Consider the following 19561-nt stretch of genomic DNA (forward strand, 5'->3'; position numbering starts at 1 on the left):
CTCTCAACTAGTCCATGACGTTTCCATTTACACAGTACGTTTTTTGTGGACTCTATCTACTATGTGTCACTAGCGTTCCATCCTTTTTTACTGACGAGGCACCAACAATTTGCTCTTTTCAGACCACGTCCCTTTGACTGTTTATGAAGTTCGAACCGCGTAATATACCAGCGGGTTTCAGCGTGTACCACGACTGTGACTGAATCCCCACGCGCTGTGGCATTCTTGCCCCTGTTAGGTACGTTAACATTAACAAAGTTTGAGTGGCCTTCTACCAATGTGTTGATTAATATTAATACACTGTCCTGCTACCCTCATAGATTCTGCCTTGTGGGGCTGACGAGGACCGCCATTACACATAATTAAGCGGTGACCTCCACTCGTCCACATCCAAATAAGACAGCTGAACCCCCCCCCCCTTTTCTCTGCTGCAGTTCTGCCATCGGCAGGTATGTCAATTTGAAGGCGCACTAGCGGTGTAATTGTGTTGTTATACCACCCTAGGTATGTTACCTTGAACACAGTATACACGACTTTACCAATGTGGGGACCAAAACATTAACATACTGTCCAGCTATTTTCATAGATTCTGCTTTGTTGAAGCGACGAGGACCGCCCCAACACATGATTCAGCGATGACCCACGCACGCCTTTTATTGTATAATTGCAGTTGAACCTCTCCTTTTCTGCTATAATCTTGCCCTCGGCAGGTATGTTAATTCGTAAGCGCCCATATTAGCCTGTTGTGTTTTGAAGCGTGGGTCGTAATATATCATCTTGCTACCTTATAGAATCTACACTCTGATTTTCTACCTACTGTTCGACAGCCCCTATTGTCATCGGCAATCTCATTGACAGGTATGCCTATTTTACGCGCAAGTGATGGTAATTTTGCACTCTGTTGATATTTTAAGCACCCGTATGAGGTGCAACTGTTGAGCAGCTAACCGTGGATGGTGAGCTTTCATCCTTCTGCTGGTTTGATCTTTGATCATGTATCAATCAAGCGTGATAGCCCTTAACCCTTTAAAAACACTGGCATTTGTAAACTAGATATACATGTTTCAATTTGGTTACAGATGTATGCATTTACTTTCGTTATTTCAACTACTGTTACCAGCGAGCCCTACATCAGTTACTTGTTATGAGGTCTACACTGAAATATAACTCCTTTTTAAAACATTCTTGACTTTTTAGAAATAACCTCCCTTCCGTATCTCCAAGAGTCTACCTGAGTGGAACCAGACCTATCACATTACAGTATCTATTTAAGGTAGGCTTGTGTACGGATCTATTGTATATTTACATCCTCCTGGACCCCTTCTTTGTCTCATACTTGAGCCTGTGTCCCGGACAAGTATACCCTGTATTAACTACCTATATACAGAGTTTGTCATCCAGTGAGTCTTAATGACTAAAGATCGACTGTGCATTTTCCTATCACCTGGCCTCAAAAGATATTGCTTCTGCTACCAATGATGTATTCCTTTCGCTATTTATGAGCATGTTCCCTCCCTGGCCTTTTATCTATTTAAGTTCTGTGGGATCCCTTGTGACCCTCAGTAAAATTAATTTTTAATTTTTTACACAGATCCATTGCCCCACCTCCCGCAACCCCTGTCTTGATGAAGACCCTCTAGCAAGGTTTATACCACGCCTGCATTCATCTGGGTCGAAACGTTGACACTTCCTCTTGTGTTCAGCCTCCTCCATCATTTATCATTCGTGATTTCATTTGAGGCATGATTGTTTAAATTAATTGATTAACTAATTGTTCCATTGTGTCAATTTTTTACAATTTCTGCTGCATTTTGGTCTTAGTGACCTTTTGTCTTAGTTTCTATACTTTCACTATTCCAGCACTACCCTTCCCTACTTCATTCTTTTAGGGGCATTATATGTGATTTAATATGTACTCCTTTTTATGAATGAATCTTATGTAATACACTTAGTGATTAAAAACATTGTTGTTATAATTATCTTTGTATGTACCTATTCTTGTTACGATTGAGTTAATTGCGTGTCTATCTGGGACCATTTCGTTTGTATCAGATGGAGGGTAGAAAGGCTTTCAATGCCATCCAGATCACCTGGAACATCATGAAGGCTGATGTGGAGCCCGGATTCCTCCGGAGACCAGAGGCCTCTGATCTCCATCTCTCCCAAGTGGCCCTTTTTTATCCCAGGAGTCGCGCATCTGTCACTCTTGCCAGATCTGGTTGGGGAAAGTAGACTGACGCTGATCTAATTGTGGCTCGTCCGCCACCATTGCAGGCTTTTTGCAGGTCTCGACGGTTCCTTCGAGATCTGGACCATGTTGGAATGATTTCCCTAATACTGCACCCACTGGAACTTCAAGTCCTACTGCAGACCCGCATATGCCAATGGGCATGTGTCACAAGCAGGATGCCATGAGGTCCACGAGCCTCAAAGTCAGTCTCACTGAAGCTCAGGATAGAAACATTAGTATTATTGCCTGAATATCCTGGACTTGCCGTTAAGGGGGATAAGCCCGAACCTGCAATGTATCCCGAACAACTTTGATGAAAGGATGCATCTGAGAGGAAGTCAAATGCGACTTCAGCACATTGGTAGTAAACCCCAGGGGGTGCGGGAGGTCCGTCGTAGTCTGGAGATCGGAGACTACTGCCTAGGACGAGTCTGCCTTCAACAGTCAGTAATCGAGATAGAGGAAGGCTGGCACCCCTGATCTCTGCAGATGATCTGCGACCACTGCTATCACCTTGGTGAACACCCAAGGGGCGCTGGTAAGATCAAAAGGGAGCATGGTGAACTGAAACTGATCACTGCCTACCATAAACCGCAGGTAACATCTGTGGGCATGCAAGGTGGGACTGTGGAAGTATGTATCCTGCAAGTCTAACACTACCATCCAGTCTACCAGGCGAATGGCAGACAGGATTAGAGGGCGCGTCAGCATTTTGAATTTATCCTTTTGGAGAAAGAAATTGAGAGGGTGCAGGTCTAGGATAGGACAAATGCCTCCATCCTTTTTGGGCTCCAGAAAGTAAAGGAATAACCACAACAACCTATTTCTGGCATCAGCACCCTCTTTACTGCTCTCTTGGCTAAGAGAGCCACCACTTGCTGATGGAGTAAAGAGAGATGGTTCTTCGTCAGCCTGTCGCAAGTAGGTGGCATGGGTGCAGTGGAAGTCACGAAAGGGAGGGAGTAGCCCCTTCGAACAATCTGAAGAACCCAGTGGTCTGATGTTATCGGCCTCCAGTGGGGCAGGCATTGGCGTATCCAGCATCCAATTGAGTGCCTCTGGAAGTTGGAGAGTGAACTAAAGGGATTTGGAGGCTGTGGCTGCCATGGCTGGACTTGCCCGACCCTTGGTTGCCCAACCCATGGGGTCAGTAGGTACCGTATTCTTGACCACTCAGAGGCAGGGATGCGTGTGCGCTGTGGTGGCCAGATACAGACTAGGCTGGAAGCCACTTCCGTAGGCACAAAAAAATTAAACGCAGACTGAGGAAATGTGCAAAAATCTGGCCATAGTTCTGCTATCATGAAAGTGCTCCAGCGCTGGATCTGCCTGGTATCTGAAGAGACAGGAGCCATCAAAGTGCAGTCCATAAGCAACACTTTGAAATCTCCTGAAGAGACAGTGGTCAGCCAGGTGTGGTGCTGTAAGGCCACTGACAAAGAAACCATTCTGCCTAGCAAGTCAGTCATGTCCAGCATACATCGGATTGTGAACTTCGCAACATCTCTCCCGTCTGCCATAGCTTGGAAGAGTATGGCCAAGGCCTCCTTCGGGACCATGGGCAGTACCTGTGCAACTAAATCCCATAGAGGATGGGAGTAATGACCCAAAAGGTACGCAGTGCTCATAGACCTCAGTGCCAGGCTGGTGGAAGAAAACATTTTCTTGTCTAAGATGTCCAGCTTCTTGGATTTCCTATCTGGTGGGGTGGTAGGCAATGTGACAGGATTTACCCAGGGAGTGGAGGCTTGTACCACCATGCTCTCCGGCGTTGGGGAAATTGTGGTTCCCGGGGCAGGTGCGGCGGGCAATTGTCCTATTCACTGGAGCCCCTGTGCAGGTTTTGGACCAGGTCCCAAATAGGAAATATGTAAGTGCTGCATTAAATGAGAAAAGTGGTTCTGGGGGGTCACTCTCGGTTGAAGCACGTCTGTCAAGACATTAGCCTGGACAGCCACTGAGGGCAGGCTAAGGTCCAGGACCTTGGCCACCCTTCTCACCACCATAGCAAAAGATGCTCCATCCATCGTAGCTACAGTACAAAGAGAACCTATGCCAGTATCTGGGGAGGTGTCCAGTCCACTGTTGGGGTCTAAAGGCTGGTATTATTCAGGGTCCAGTGGCCCTTCCCAATCCTCCCCAATTCCCAGCACATCAGAATAGAGTTGGGAAGGCATGGCTCCAGTCAGTGCCTACGTTGGCATTGGACAATGTCTTTCTGGTTCTGTGTTGGGAGTTGAGAATTAGAATGGGGATGGCCCCACCGGCAGCATCGGCACAAATGAAGATCGAGGTGATAAGACTGGTAACATTCCGGATCCATGTGTGGATCCAAGAGGCCCGACTGGAGCTGGGGCGGAACCGTTGGTGGAGAACCAGTAGGTCCCGTCCCGAACCCACGGGACCTGATGGTGCACCAGCGGGGACAGGCCACCCAAATAGGTGGTGCATTACCTCATAGAATTCACTAAGTTAGGCGAGCGTCGCCCAGGCTCCCAGAAACTCAGGCAGGTGAGGAGCTGGCCCAGAGACAGGCTATACCACATAGCCAGGCCTTGAATGACTATGCTTACTCGTCTTGTCAGATGACTGACGGATGGGGAGAAGTCGAAGACCTCTTCGACTTCTTGCTCTTTTTATTCTTGTGGGCCTCACCAGAAGATGACTGAGTGCGATGAAGATCTTGGTCTCTGCAACCTTCTTGACCAGGATCAAGACTGCTGCACGTTGAGCAGCAAGGAGCTTGAGGAAGCGCTCCTTTAAGACCTTGGGTGCAAGGCATGGCAGTTGATGCAGGTCTTCACATCGTGGTCACACTTCAGGCACCAGAGGCAAACAAGGCGTGGGTCTGTTACCAACATTTGTCTGTAACAGGCGCCACAGGGCTTGAAACCAGCCTTTCTAGTAGACATCCTGTTACACCAGGAAAAGAGTTCTCAAAAATAGTTAGACAAAAAGTCGAGAAATAGTCAGTCAGCTGAACGATGCCACCTACTAGCACGCAGGGGTACTGCTCATGAAATTCTTTGGGATCCAGGCTGGCGCCTGGGAATAATGCTAAGCAATCTGTGGCTAGACGTCTCCATCAGATATTGCATAAGGTGGAAACATGCTGCCCCTAATGGTTAAGACCTTACAGTAGAGGATGCCCCTACTATGATGTATGGCAAATCACTAATCTTGGAAAATCCATGCAGTTTTAAGTTTGTATAAAATACTGTAAAAAGTACTGTTACCCTGCACATTGACTGAAAAATTAGAACTTCGCCATGGTTGCTTACATTTTAAGCTGAAAAGGCAGGGATCACATCTTTTATATCATCTGTCTACTGAAACGGTGTATTCTATCACAAGAATATGCTTTACTAATCTGTGTGTAGATTAAATAGGGGAACTTGTAATCCAGCCATTTTCATATAAGATTTCTGGTAAACCAAGGCCTTAGTGACAGATTTTAAAGTGTGTCAAAAGTTCCTTACCTTGCAGGTATGCTGGAAATGCAGCTAGATATAAAAGGATAGATGTGCATGCAAATCTTGCTTTTTTTTTAATGTGACGCACTGCAGGCATGCACAGTTGTTTAATGTACTTCACACAAGATTTGGATTCACTCTTCTGGAAGTTTGAGGTAACCAAACTAGAAGACCTCAGGTGCTGGATTGAGTTGTCTGGGGTCTCGATGCCTGAGCTGACTCTGATGCTGTGATACAAGATCTGGCCTCAGTTCAAGCTTCTTGTGCGGATGCAGTGACTTTCCTAGAAGCATGGAATAGCATGATTGCCTTTCCTGTGTTGGTGCAACTAAAATGAGGGCCATGGACACTTAGCTTTTCTTCCTGACCACATATGGTATCAGGCAAATGAAAGAAAGGGTAGGCATAGTCAGACTGGTTCATCCATAGTGCACTGCTCACTGACTATAGGTGTGGGTGCCTGGAGGCAAAGCTTTGGCATTTTGCGTTTCTTTTCAGTGGCGAACAGATTTATGGTTGGAATGCTCTACTTGCAAAAGTATTGATGGAGGACTTGGGGATTCATTTCTCACTTGTGGACTTCTGGATGCTCCGGTAGAAACTGTATGTAGTTACGAATGGTGCCATATTCCTTAAGCAAACACCAACAGCTTGGGCGGGGGTCTGGGGGCGGAGAGTGTTCCCCTTATGTAGTACATAGTGGTCATGTTGCCATTCTTTTTGAGGACTGGTTTTGTCTTTGAATAAAGTTATAAAAGGCTCCAAGTACCAGATGGATTTGCCATAAGTTGCAGGCAATCCTGTTGTGGAGTCCAGGTGTCCTGTATAGGCATGTTGTCGAAATTTGCTCTTCCACCCTCGAGTAAAGCATCCATGGTAATCAGGTCAAGAAAAGGCCTCCCCGGCAATAAGTTGTTGCTGTTTGACTAGAGGACAGTACATTGTGTTTTGGCTGTTACAACCCTAGATCCTCCCATTGACCCTCTTTTTGTGACTTTCCTTTCAAGTCACTCTTGTAAGTGGATGCATGTGGAGCCTGGCATACAGCATTACTGTGATATATGAAGCGATAATCCCAAACAACCCTGCACTATCCGTGCTGTGAGGGGACATGCTAGCTGAAAAAAGACAGCAGCTTTTGGAACATCTCCTTTCTTGGTTGGGACAGACTTTACCTGTGACACTGTTTAATAGAACCCCAAATGGGGCTGGGTCTGCTAGAACTTAAGGTGGTACCTTTAGTCACTGGTGGTAAATCCTAGCTTTGTGGAGCCAAAACACCATTGTCTAAGTGCCTGCTAGGCATTGTTGTCTGCTGCTGCTTTTAATTCGCCTGATGCCCAGATGGAAAGAAATCAGTGTCATTTCTGGGCAGATGCACTGCTACTACCGCTAGCAACTTTAACAGCCTGCAAGCCGCAGTGACCCCGAAGAGGTAGCACTCTAAATTATTAGTGTTGCCCACTTACCACATAGTGGAGAAAGTGGTGGAGGGTGGATGGGATGGGGATGTGGAAATGGGTTCCCTGAGGTCGAGGATTGCTATGAAGTCCCCTCCTCGGAGCAACGGGATGATGTCTTGCAGGGCGATCACATGGAAGTGCTCCAACAAGACAGGATATCTCCCTGTGGAAAGACTCCTGGTAGCCTTCCGAACCAGGACCCTCACCCACGCCAACAGACCACTCCTGCAACTTTGGCATCATCCTAGACAACAAGCTCACCATAAAAAAACAGATCAAATCAGTCTCCTTCGCCAGCTTCTGCACTCTCCACAAGATTTTCAAGTGGCTCTCGGTCAATGCCAGACAAACCGTCACTCAGGCCCTAATAACAAGCAGGGTAGACTGTGGCAATGCACTCTACAAAGGAAACACCTCGCACCTCCTGAAGAGACTATAGATCATACAGAAGTAGGCGGCAAGGCTCATCCTCGACCTCCCCAATTGAAAACACATCACCCCACCTTAGTAAACTCCAAAGGCTATCATTTCAAAATGCTGATCCTCTTATGCAGGTCCCTGCACTAGAAAGGACTAGCATGCATTAACCTCCGCCTGAACTTCCACCAACCCTCCAGACACCTACGCTCTGCCTGCCTTCACCTCGCTCAAACCCCTTAAATACGTCAAAGCTACAGCTGTGGTTCTTACTTCTCCTACCTTGCCGCCATGTCCTGGAATGATCTCCCTTACACCTCTGGATCGCACCCTCTGCCGGAATTCAGGAAAGGACTTCTGACCTGGCTGTTCGACTGAGCCTCTGCAGCAAAATCCCTAGCGCCTTCATACCCTTACAGGTGATTAGCAGTGGTGTACGACTCTTGTTTTATTGATCGATTGATGTAGTGATTTAAGGGCTATAACTAATATGCTACTTACCAGTATGCATCTGTTCTTGGCATGTAGGGTTGCTGACATTCATATCTGTGCTTAGATCGCAACCTAGTGTTGGGTCCGGATGATTGCACATTGTTGTCCTGGAAGAGTCTTCGAAGTATCACGAGATAGGTGGCTCCTCCCCTGGACTACAGTGCGCATGGGCATCCTCTCCATCCTCAGATTGTTTTTTACCATTGTGGCAGAGATGGAGTGTAGTACAGTAAGTGATGACCATGCTAAGAGTAATTCTGAGTGCTGCAGCCGCTACAGGCGCCGGGGAGGAGGGCGGGCGATATGAATGTCAGCAGCCCTACATGCCAAGAACAGATGCATACTGGTAAGTAGCATATTCGGTTCGAGGCATGTGGGCTGCTGAATTCATATCAGTGCTTAGAATATATAGCAGCCCCTCTATTAGCGGCGGCCGCCCGTGCCAGCTGCAGCAGTCTGAAAAAGTGTTTTTAGAACAGCCTGCCCTACAGCTGCCTGCTGTTTGGAGTGCACATCTACGCAGTAGTGTTTTGTAAATGTGTGTATGGTAGACCATGTGGCTGCTCTACAGATCTCCTCTAAAGGAATGTTTCCAAGGAAAGCCATGGATGCCCCCAACTTTCGTGTTGAGTGGGCTCTTAGGGGAACCGTCAATGTGCGCTTAGCCTTTTGATAGCAAATCTGTATGCACTTAACGATCCACCTGGCTATACCTGCTTTTGAAATGGGGTTGCCTTTGTGTTGTGGTGAAAAGGCAACAAACAGTTGTTTTGTCTTCCTAAAATCTTTTGTCCTATCTATGTAGTACATTAGAGCTCTCTTGACGTCTAGTGTGTGGAGCATTCTTTCTGCCACTGAATCTGGATTCTGGAAGAACACTGGCAGTTCTATAGTTTGATTCATATGGAACTGTGAAACCACTTTAGGCAGAAACTTAGGGTTAGTGCGTAGTACCACCCTGTTGGAGTGAATCTGTATGAATGGCTCCTGGATAGTTAGTGCCTGAAGTTCACTAACTCGTCGTAGCGATGTGATTGCTATTAGGAAAGCCACTTTCCAAGTCAAGAATTGTATCTCGCATGAGTGTAGAGGCTCAAAAGGTGGTCCCAGCAGTCTGGTAAGGACCACATTCAGGTTCCATACAGGTGCTGGTGGGTGTCGGGGAGGACTAACTCGTTCGAGTCTTTTCAGAAAAGCTTTGATGGCAGGCACTCTGAAAAGTGAGAGATGCTGCCTGTTTTGGAGATAAGCTGCTATTGCGGATAAATGTATACGAATGGAAGCATAGGCCAGATTGCATTTGTATAGATGTAACAGATAACAGATGATGTTGTGAGTAGATGCATCTAGCGGATTAATGTCGTTGTTGGCACAATAAATGACAAACCGCTTCCATTTCGCCGCATAACATGCTCTAGTGGTGGGCTTTCTTGCCTCCCTTATGATATCCATACAGTCAGAAGGCAGGTTGAGGTAGCCAAATTATAAGACCTCAGGAGCCAGATCGCCAGGTTGAGCTGTTGCGGATCTGGATGCTGAATGTCGCCATGGCTCTGTGTCAAAAGCCTGGGCGTGAGGTGCAGCCTTTGATGTGGTACCACGGAGAGTTCTAGAAACGTGGTGTACCATGTTTGGCGTGCCCACGTCGGAGCAACCAGGATGAGAGTCATCGAGTGTTGCCTCAGTTTGCGTGCCACTAGCGGTATTAGCGGTGCTGGGGGAAAAGCGTACGCAAATATGCCTGACCAGTTCATCCATATCGCATTGCCCTGCGACTGTGGGCGTGGGAACCTGGCGGCAAAGCTTTGGCATTTTCCCTTGTGGCGAACAGGTCTATCTCTGGATGACCCCACTGCTGGAAGTACGGTTGGAGTACTGATGGATGTATCTCCCACTCGTGCATCTGGTGGCTGTGCCTGCTGAGCAGGTCCGCCATCTGATTGTCCTTACCTGGGAGGCGTTCTGCCATGAGGAAGATGTTTCTCTGAATGGCCCACTTCCACATGCTCTGAGCCAGATGAGACAACTGTGGAGAGTGTGTACCTCCCTGCTTCTGTATGTAGTACATGGCCGTCATGTTGTCGGTCCGGATCAACACTACCTTGTTGCACAAATGTACTTTGAATGCTTTCATTGCCATGAAGATAGCCATCAGTTCCAGAATGTTGATGTGCATCTTCTTCTGCTGTGCTGTCCATAGTCCCTGCACTGTGTAGTGGAGTACATGAGCTCCCCATCCCTGGAGAGGTGAGTCAGTCGTCCGTATAATCTGTGGAACAGGCTCTTGGAACCGTCGGCCCCTGCAAAGGTTTTGTGGGTTTCACCAATGCAGAGAGTTGTATGCGCGACCGGTCACCAACACTAGGTCTTTCAATTGTCCGTGAGCCTGATTCCACTGACGTGCCAAGCACCCCTGAAGCGGACGCACGTGTTGTCTCACGTGCGGGACTATGAAGATGCAGGAGGCCATCATGCCCATCAACTGCATGAACACTCGCGCTGGAAGCGAGTGTTGTGGTTTGAATTTCCGTATCAGCAATGCATTGCATGCTGTTGATCCTCACTGAATTTGGCTGTGCTTTGGCTGCCAGAGTGTCTATTGTCGCGCCCAAGTACTGCCGAACGTGGGCGGGCTGAAGGTGGGACTTTGGATAATTCAGTGAAAACCCCAGATCGTGAAGAAGGTGAATGGTGTGGGACATGTGGGTGGAACATTGCTGGGCCGACTGCTTGGATAAGCCAGTTGTCCAGATAAGGGTAGACGTGAACGTTCTGTCTCCGTAGGTGTGCAGCCACTGTCGCCAGGCACTTGGTAAACACCCTGGGTGCTGTCGTCACTGGTAAATCTGAGATATTTTCTGTGTGACGGGTGTAGCGGTATATGGAAATATGCATCCTTCAGATCTAGTGTTGCGAGGAAATCTCCCTGACTGAGTAACGGTAGAACCTGCTGTAATGTGAGCATGTGAAAGTGTTCCGATAGGATGTACTGGTTTAGGGGCCTGAGGTCCAGTATGGGTCTGAGGGACCCCTCCTTTTTTGGGATCAAGTAGTACAGCGAGTACACCCCTGTACCTCTTTGTTCCACAGGCACGAGCTCTATGGCTCCATTTTGCAGCATGCTGACTACCTCCTGCTGCAATAACTGTAAATGCTCTGCGGACATAGGACGGTGTCTTGGGGGTATGTTGGGTGGAGTGGATGTTAACTCCAGACAATAACCGTACTGGATAAGCTGCCTCACCCACCTGTCTGTAGTGATGGATTTCCAGACCGGCAGGAACTGTTGTAGTCTCCCCCCGACCGGTGTGATATGGTCGGGGGGCAGTGACAAGACGTCACTGTTGGTTAGTGGCGGAGGATCGGGAGTTGTTGTGTCCACGACCTCTGCCCTTGGTGCTGTTTCCACGATAGCCACCCCTATTGTTCTTGTTGTAGGTGGTCTGCGTGCCTCCTTTACTGTATTGTGTCTGCTGGGACACCTCGCCTCTGGAAGCTCCTCTATTGTTGGAGCGACGAAAAGAACCACCCCTGAAGTGCTGCGACTGTAGAGCCCCCATAGACTTTGCAGTCTCTGTGTCCTTCTTAATTTTTTCTAAGGTGGCGTCCACTTCTGGGCCAAATAAGTAATCAGGGTTAACCGGCTGATTGAGTATGGTGGTTTGTATCTCAGGCTTGAGGCCGGAGATTCTCAGCCAGGCGTGTCTTTGTAACACAACACTTGTATTAATCACCCTGGCTGCAGTGTCTGCTGCGTCTAGCGCACACTTGATAGATGCGTTTGATATAAGTTTCCCTTCTTGTATTAGCATCTCTGCTGCCTCCTTATACTCATCTGGCAAGTGTTGTAACAGGGTCTCGAGTGTATCATAATGAGCCCTGTCATATCTGTCTAAGAATGCCTGTGTGTTCGAGATTCGCCAGACATTGGCCGCTTGAGCTTCCACCCTTTTTCCTGATGCTTCTAGCACTTTAGATTCCTTGTCAAGGGGAGGAGCATCACCCGTTGTTTGCGAGTTCGTTCTTTTACGAGCATTGGAAACAACCAGAGAGTCCAACGGCAACTGTTCCTTGATATACGTAGGGTCCACAGGTGCTGGTTTGTATTTTTTTTCAATTCTGGGGTTTACTACCCTTGCCCTTGTGGTCTCCTTAAAGATGTCTCCAGCGTGTTTCAGGACACCTTTTAGCATGGGTAGAGTCTTGACAGTTCTCTCTGAGGTTGAGAAGGTGTCGAACAAAAAGTCCTCTTCAATAGGGTCAGCATGGAGCTGGACATCATGATTTTTTGCTGCCCTCTCAATAAGTGCATTAAACGCAGGTGAGGTTTTAATAGCATAGACATGACTGTCCGGGGCAGTTTGTGGATCTGTCTGTCCAGGGTTCAGTGTGATCTTCTGGATCAGTGTCTACAGGATAACTGTAATCCTCATTATCACCATCCTCTACATCCACATCTGAATGTGTGGGTGAAATAGGAGCAGGGTCTTGTTCATATGGTGGTAGAGGTTCAAAAAGAAGAGGTGACGTAGCAGAATCCCTCTTTTTCTTCAATGGAATTTTATATGACTCCATAGGCTGTTCTGGGGCGATCTTTCGCTTGAAAATGGAAAGTCTACCAGTCTCAGCGTTGATGAATTGCCTCGACTGATCTTCCTGCAGAGGCTGTCGATGCTTGGTGGCCCCTTCCGTAGTCTTAGGCTTTGGCCCCATGGACACCTTTTTGGCTGCTTCGACGCCCGTCTTAGGGGCGAACGCCTTAGGTACCACTGTCGGCGGCAGTGTGAACTTAATCGGTGCCGACGACTTCGGAGGTTTACTGATTGGCTTCGGGGGTGGAGTGGCCTTTGGTCCGACAGCAATAGCCTTCTCTTTAATGCGTTGCAGCGAGTCCGACACCTGCTTCGAAAAAGAGGCAGATGGCTGTGTTGACTCGACGGGGTCTTTAGAGCCACAGCTAGTCGTGGACTCTAGGTCTTTACTGCCCTTAGCCTTGTCGAGTCGACGTTTAGGATGGAGAACGTTCTGAGTTTCGAGTCCCTTGTTTGTATCTACGGCCTTCGGCGACGACTTCTTCGGGTCGATGTCCTTGACCATTTTCTTCTGTGCCCCGGCCTTCGGCTCTACACCCTTTAGCGACCTCCCCGGGTCGATAACACCCTTCTGTTTCGTCGGTGCCAATGGTTCAGAAGCCTTTGATCCGGCCAAAGTAATACTTACTTTCGGTTTCGATTTCGTTTCTGGTGCTTTCGGTTTTGAAGACACCGATGCTTTTGGTTTCGATATCGATCGTTCAACCGATGGCTCGTTGGAAATGTCCGTAGCCGGGCCTTGAGGCGAGGCTGTAGAACTATGCGTTTGATCTCGGGTAAGGCCATGTGGCGATCCCTCGACCTGAGCCTTATAAAGTGTTTTAGTCTCGGCCCCCGTACCAACGATTGGGCCTAGCTCCTCGCTCGAGCTATCTTCCACGGCAATTGTCGACCATTTCCACATCTGCGTCGTAACTGGAGTCGATCTCCGATGCAGGATCAGACAGGTTCTCTTGAACTTCCTGCTCGACTCCCTCATCTTCCTCGGCATCGAAGATGTTCACCGGGTCAGGTGCCGTCTGCTGGGCCTCCTTTCGCGCTGCGCGTCGAATTTGGAATTTTGGAAGTGGATTTGTAGAGCGCATAGCTACCCTTGGGCATCCCAGAGCTAAGAGGGCCTAAGTATTCCATGTGGAGGTCAGAAAACAGGGAGGATTAGGGAAAGAGCCAAGTTTTTAACTGTTTTCGGAAGGAGAGGAGGTTATGATCTCTCCTCATGGCTAGTGGGAGGGTGTTCCAGAGCTTTGGCGCGTTGTAGGCGAACAAACGGCTGCCAGATCTTGCCTTTTTTATTCTTGGGATGGAAGCCAGGGCAAGTGTATTAGATCTTAGATGTTTGGTAGACTGGTGTGGTTTCATCAGAGATCTGAGTATTGGGGGGCCCTTGTCGTGCAAGATTTTGTGCGATATGCAGAGCGTCTTGAAGGTGATGCGCTCTTTTACTGGGAGCCAGTGTAGGCTTTTGAGGGCTGGTTTCGCCGAGCTTCTTGCCTTGGTACCTGTTAGGACTCTAGCTGCGGCGTTTTGGGCCACCTGTAGTTTCTGAATGACTGATGCAGGGGCTCCCAGGTACAAGACGTTGCCGTAGTCTAACCTTGAGTTAACCAGTCCCTGCATCAGTAACTTCCTGGACTGGAAGGGAATCAGGTGGAGGATCTTTCGGGCCATGCGAATTAGGCCGAAGCAGGTCCCTGAGGTTTTTCTGGCCTGGGTTTTGAAATTAAGGTCCTGGTCGAGCCAGATGCCTAGGCTTTTGACCTCGGTTTTAGGGGTTGGGTGAGTACCCATGCAGGGTGGCCAGGAAAGGTTAGTGGGTAGTTTGTTCTGATTGCCAAGGAGAAGGAGCTCCGATTTGTCGCCGTTGAGCTTGAGTCGTGAGTCAGACATCCATTGTGAGATACCTTCGAGACATCTGGCGAGATTTTCCAGGCTAGTGTTTGATTGATTGATGGACACCACCAGCTGAGTGTCGTCAGCGTACATCACTGTCTTGACGCCAAAAGGAGTGATAACGTCTTCGAGGGGGGACATATAAACGTTAAAAAGTGTAGGGCTCAGGGACGAGCCCTGAGGGACCCCACACTGCATGGACAGGGCTTTAGACGTGGAGAAACCATCCGACACCTGAAAGGTTCTACCTTCCAGAAAGGATTTAATCCAGGCAAGGGCTGAGTCAGTGATTCCTACTCGACTTAGCCGGTGGACCAAGATGGTGTGGTCCACCGTGTCGAAGGCGGCGCTTAGATCGGGGAGGATCACTGCCACTGATCCTCCTGCGTCTATGATGCCTCTCGCCTCTTCGACAACTGCTAGTAGGGCGGTGTCGGTGCCTTGCCCCGGTCTAAAGCCGGTCTGGGAGTCGCGTAGTAAGTGATTTGACTCCAGAAAGGTGGATAGTTGCTGGTTAGCTATTCGCTCAGCCACTTTGCTGATCCCTGGGAGGAGCGAAATGGGCCTGAAGTTGGAAGGGTCCGTGGGGTCCAGGTGAGTTTTTTTCAGGAGGGCTTTAACGGTAGCCTTCTTCCAGTTGGCTGGGACGGTGCCCTCCCTGAAGGAGGCGTTTATGAGATTGGTGAAGGGTTGAGCAACAATGGGGGCGACCAGTTTTAACTTGCTGATGGGAGCAGGGTCAGATGGCGAGCCACTTTTTATTGTTTGCAGGGTGGCTAAGAACGTCTCCGTGGAGATCTGGTCAAAGGCTCGTAAGTGCGGAGCCTCAGGATGCATGGGAGGCGAGGTGGAATGAGGAGGGGCAGAGGGTGAAGGGAGTGAATTAAGTATTTTGTCAATTTTTGCGGAAAAGAAATTGGCCATTTGATTACATCTGGCACCCTCGCGATCAGGCGGGGAGGGGGGGTCCTGGATTTTAGTGAGGAGACGTACTATGCGGTATGTTTCCTTCGCCTAGTTGGCCGCTGCTGCAATCTTTCCCTCAAAGAAGGTGGCTTAGGTGGTTTTTATGGAGTTCTTATAGAGCTTGATGGCGGCTCTGTATTCAATTTTGGAAGCTGATGACCAGGTTTTCCTCCATGCGCGTTCGAGTTTTTTGCAACTCTTTTTTAAATTGCGAAGTTCCTGAGTGAACCAGGGAGATTTGGCCGTTTTATTTCTGCTGGGCAGTTGTTTGAGAGGCAAGGTGGTTTCTAGGGATTGGTGAATCCAATCCTGTAGTTGGCCGTCTGCTTTAGAAGGATCCTCGTCCAGGTAAGGTGAGGTGGAGGATAGGGCCTGGGCCCAGGCGTTTTTGTCCAGTTTTTTCCACGGGCGGTCGGGAGGTTGGGGGGAGGTTTGCCGAGTGGTTTGGTTGATAGCTGTATTTTGAAGGGGACCATGAAGTGGTCAGACCAAGGAAGGGGAATGGGGGGTTGAGTTGTTAGGCGCGGGAGGGTGGAGAAAACGGGGTCCAACAGATGCCCTTTGATGTGAATCGGAAGGTTATTAAGCATTTCGAAACTAAATGAGCCCAAGTCTGCTTTGAGGTCCATAGCAGGTTTGCTGGAAGAGTCGTCGAAGTGGAGATTTAGATCTCCCAGTATCATGAAATTCGGTGATAGGCACGCAAGAGAGGAGACCGAATCAATAAGTGACTCATTGAAGCATCGAATTGGTCCCGGAGGGCGGTATACTAAGAGCCCCGAGAGGGTGAACGAGGGTGGTCGATAAACGGAGAAGAAAACATTTTCGCAGTCTAGTATAGGACTGTCTTTGAGTTGGCATGAGAGGTAGTCTCTGTATATGACAGCTATTCCTCCGCCGATACCTTCGGGTCTATTGTGGAACTTGATCAGGTATTCCGGTGGGAGTGATTGAATGATGTCTGGTTCTGAGCCTGCTGTGAGCCATGTTTCCGTTAGGAAAAGGACTTCTATGTCGGAGTCCTTGAGGAGTAAATTAATTTCAATTTGATGCTTTGGGAGAGATCTGCAATTAAGTAGGGCCATATTAAGTGCGCTGGGTTTCAGCAATGGCTCTGGGCTGAGACTGTAAGGGCATGTAAGGCAGCGAGAATGCCCTTCCACGAGTGAGATCGAGTTGCTGCAGGGGGGGCTGGGGGGGTTCTAAGTCCAAGCAGGGTTTCACGAGAATATTTGATGGCTTGAGTGGGGCGAACCAGGGATCTGGGCCCTGGGCGCGGTCTGGCGCGGACGGGCGCAGACGGGCTTGCCTTAGGCGCGCCTTTGGCGCGCAAACGGCGCTCCCGCTGCGCTCGTCCGCTGCGCGTCCGGTATGAGCACATTTTAGTAGAGTTGGGGGGCGTGGCCTGCGAAGTGGGCGTGGCCTGAGTGCTCGACCAGGTGGCGGCAATTAGGCAGGTTCCCTACGTCAGCGCTAAGGTCCGCTGCGTGGGAGTGCTCAGGGGGGGAGACGAGTGAGTTTAAAAAACACAGTATCGCAAGAAATGCAAAGTTTTAAAAGATACACAAGCAATCTCCCGGCTTCCGCCTCAGGAGTATACAGTCGAAGGCGAATCGTCTACTTGGAGCGGAACCGAGAACAAGCCATACAGCTGGCTTCATCGTGATCCGGAGACAGGCACTTGTTGCACACCGGGTGGACATCGATGTGAGGATACTTGGAGTTGCAAACGGGACATCTCTTGAACGGGCTCCGTTCCATAATGGATCGTCGATAAGGCCTCTGGCGTAGACCGGGCCTTTAGTGCTGAAAAGCCACGCGGCTCTTCTTGACGTCCGGCTCGAGGATAGAGCTGGAACAAGTACTGGGCACCGATCGCAAAGACAATACCGACGATAACTAAAGGCCTTTTGGCCAAATATAAAGTTTTTTATCGATTCCGAACTTGAGTTAACAAATATACATCCGAACCCAATGGCGGAAAAAAACAATCTGAGGATGGAGAGGATGCCCATGGGCACTGGAGCCACATATCTTGTGATACTTCGAAGACTCTTCCAGGACAACAATGTGCAATCATCCGGACCCAACACTAGGCGGCGATCTATGCACAGATATGAATTCAGCAGCCCACATGCCTCGAACATTCAGTATTAGCCATAGCATGCGGTCTTTTTGGGGATACAAAATTACAGGGAGTAAGTTTTCCTTCACACTGCATGGGGGCACCAGCTTGAAGGCAGAGTGTGCAGCATCTAACAGGCACCTTATTTTAGAGTTTAAAATGATCTTTCCTTCTACTACCAGTTATTTGCCCTTTTTCCGGCGGGCCTCCAGGAGGTGCCTGGCCAACTGCTCCATTTCTTCCCAATGGTGGTGGCTGTATCAGGAGAGCAAGCTGACAGTTTGCAATCCTCCATTGAATCTATTTATTTGCTCTTCTTTTGCAAAGGAAGATAGTTTCCAGTTGCTAATGCCGATGCTTGTTTTCTTATCGTGTGCTACACCACTGAGTCAGGCAGACCTCAGGAAATGCCCCGAACTTCTTTCCTACCCAGAGGGTAACAACCCTAGTTCTAATCAGCAAAGTTCCCTAGGGCAGTCTTGAACCCGCCCTGAAGCATTGGGAGGGATTGCTTCGTCTTAAGAGACGCCTCAATGAGGAAGCCATCCTCCATCCAGCAGCATGTGTATTTTAACATTGCGATGCTGTGCAGTCCACTGTATTACTACATGATGTGTGATAGTATCATCTGTGGGGCAGCCTTAATGGGGTCTGGGCCTAGGTGCGAGTCATTTGGAGGGTTTACACTGTACTTTTCCTAGGGGTTGTCTCCCCCAACAGGCTCCTTAAGGGTCCCTCTGGTGGTATTGGCCTTCCAGGTCAGAGTCAGGACGGACTGTGGAGACAAACTGGAGGTATGCTTGGGCATTGCAGTGGTGGGTGTGCTGTTTTGGTAGTAAACTGATAGCCCTGTTCATAACCCTGTTTGAAATAGGAGGGGGAGTCTCAAATGAGAGTTCTTCCTCAAAAGTTAGTACCCTCTTTTGGGGGATTTGCAATGGCGTGTATAGGTTCTCTGGTGAAGGTGGCCCTGTGAGAATTTTTCCTGTGGAAGGGTAAATGAAGATCTTTTTTGTCACCAGACCCAAGATCACTAGGAACTCTCCTATGTCCAAACTAGGAATCAAGGGTTCTTTCACACTTCAGCATACACTTCAGTTCTAATGCTAGTTTGCTGGTGCCTCCGTATTGTGATAGTTAATAGTTTGCGCAGTTCTTGTGCCCTTCGGCAATGGCTTGCTTGAAGATAAGGGTGGCTTTCTGGGGTGAGTGGTTTTAGCTGCCGAAGCTGGGCCTGAAGGTTGGTACCTCTTGAGGCTTGGCGCTGAGCTAGATGCTGTATTCCTTTGGGAGTGTTGCACTGCCTCAGCCTGCATGCGCGTGTTGAGGTTGAACTGTTGGGGGTTAACCCTTGTGTGTCAGTAGTGATAGCAGTCCTGGGTGTGACCTCGGTCTTTGGACCAGAGGGCCTCAAGGAATGAAGCTCCTTCTCCTCATGCTCAGACTCCAAGCCTCGGAGGACAGCACATCTGGGCTCACTTGCCCCAGTGCGGCCGGATTACCCGATGGGCCTGTTTGTTCTTCTTCAGCATTGAAGATATTGCCCTAACCTTAGATGTTGGGGTATGGGGTCTCAGGGAACTGCTGGTGCTGCATCTTGTAGTGTGCCCAGAGCCTCTCCTTTTGGTTAAAAAAGGGTCTTCTTTCACCGAAATGCTTTACAAACAAGTGCACACGGGCCTCTTGTGGTTGGGTGTCAAGGACAAGTTACACAGTGTTGATCTGACTAGGGCAATATGAGGTTTCACCTAAGGAAGAGCTGAAAGGATGTTCTCCCTGACAGTTACACTATTGCCGATTAAATTCTCAATAATGTTGATGCCAATCGCCAGTGCGGGGCCCCAGTCTCAGTTTAGTGAGAAGTCTCAAATGCAATGGGTCAAAGCTCAGTAGTTATCAAAAAGTCTCTGCTA

The 19561-nt window shown here is 48.8% G+C and overlaps 1 long non-coding RNA gene across 1 annotated transcript; it reads left to right on the top strand.

The window, feature by feature from the left end:
* The first annotated feature begins 599 nt into the window (after positions 1–599).
* On the top strand, positions 600–1827 carry LOC147710668 (uncharacterized). The gene is made up of 4 exons (XR_015295645.1): positions 600–710; positions 792–858; positions 1198–1273; positions 1592–1827. It is a non-coding gene; the product is annotated as an uncharacterized LOC147710668 (long non-coding RNA).
* The last annotated feature ends 17734 nt before the right edge of the window (positions 1828–19561 follow it).

Source organism: Lissotriton vulgaris, chromosome 5 (assembly GCF_964263255.1).
Source record: "Lissotriton vulgaris chromosome 5, aLisVul1.2, whole genome shotgun sequence".
NCBI classification, from domain to species: domain Eukaryota; kingdom Metazoa; phylum Chordata; class Amphibia; order Caudata; family Salamandridae; genus Lissotriton; species Lissotriton vulgaris.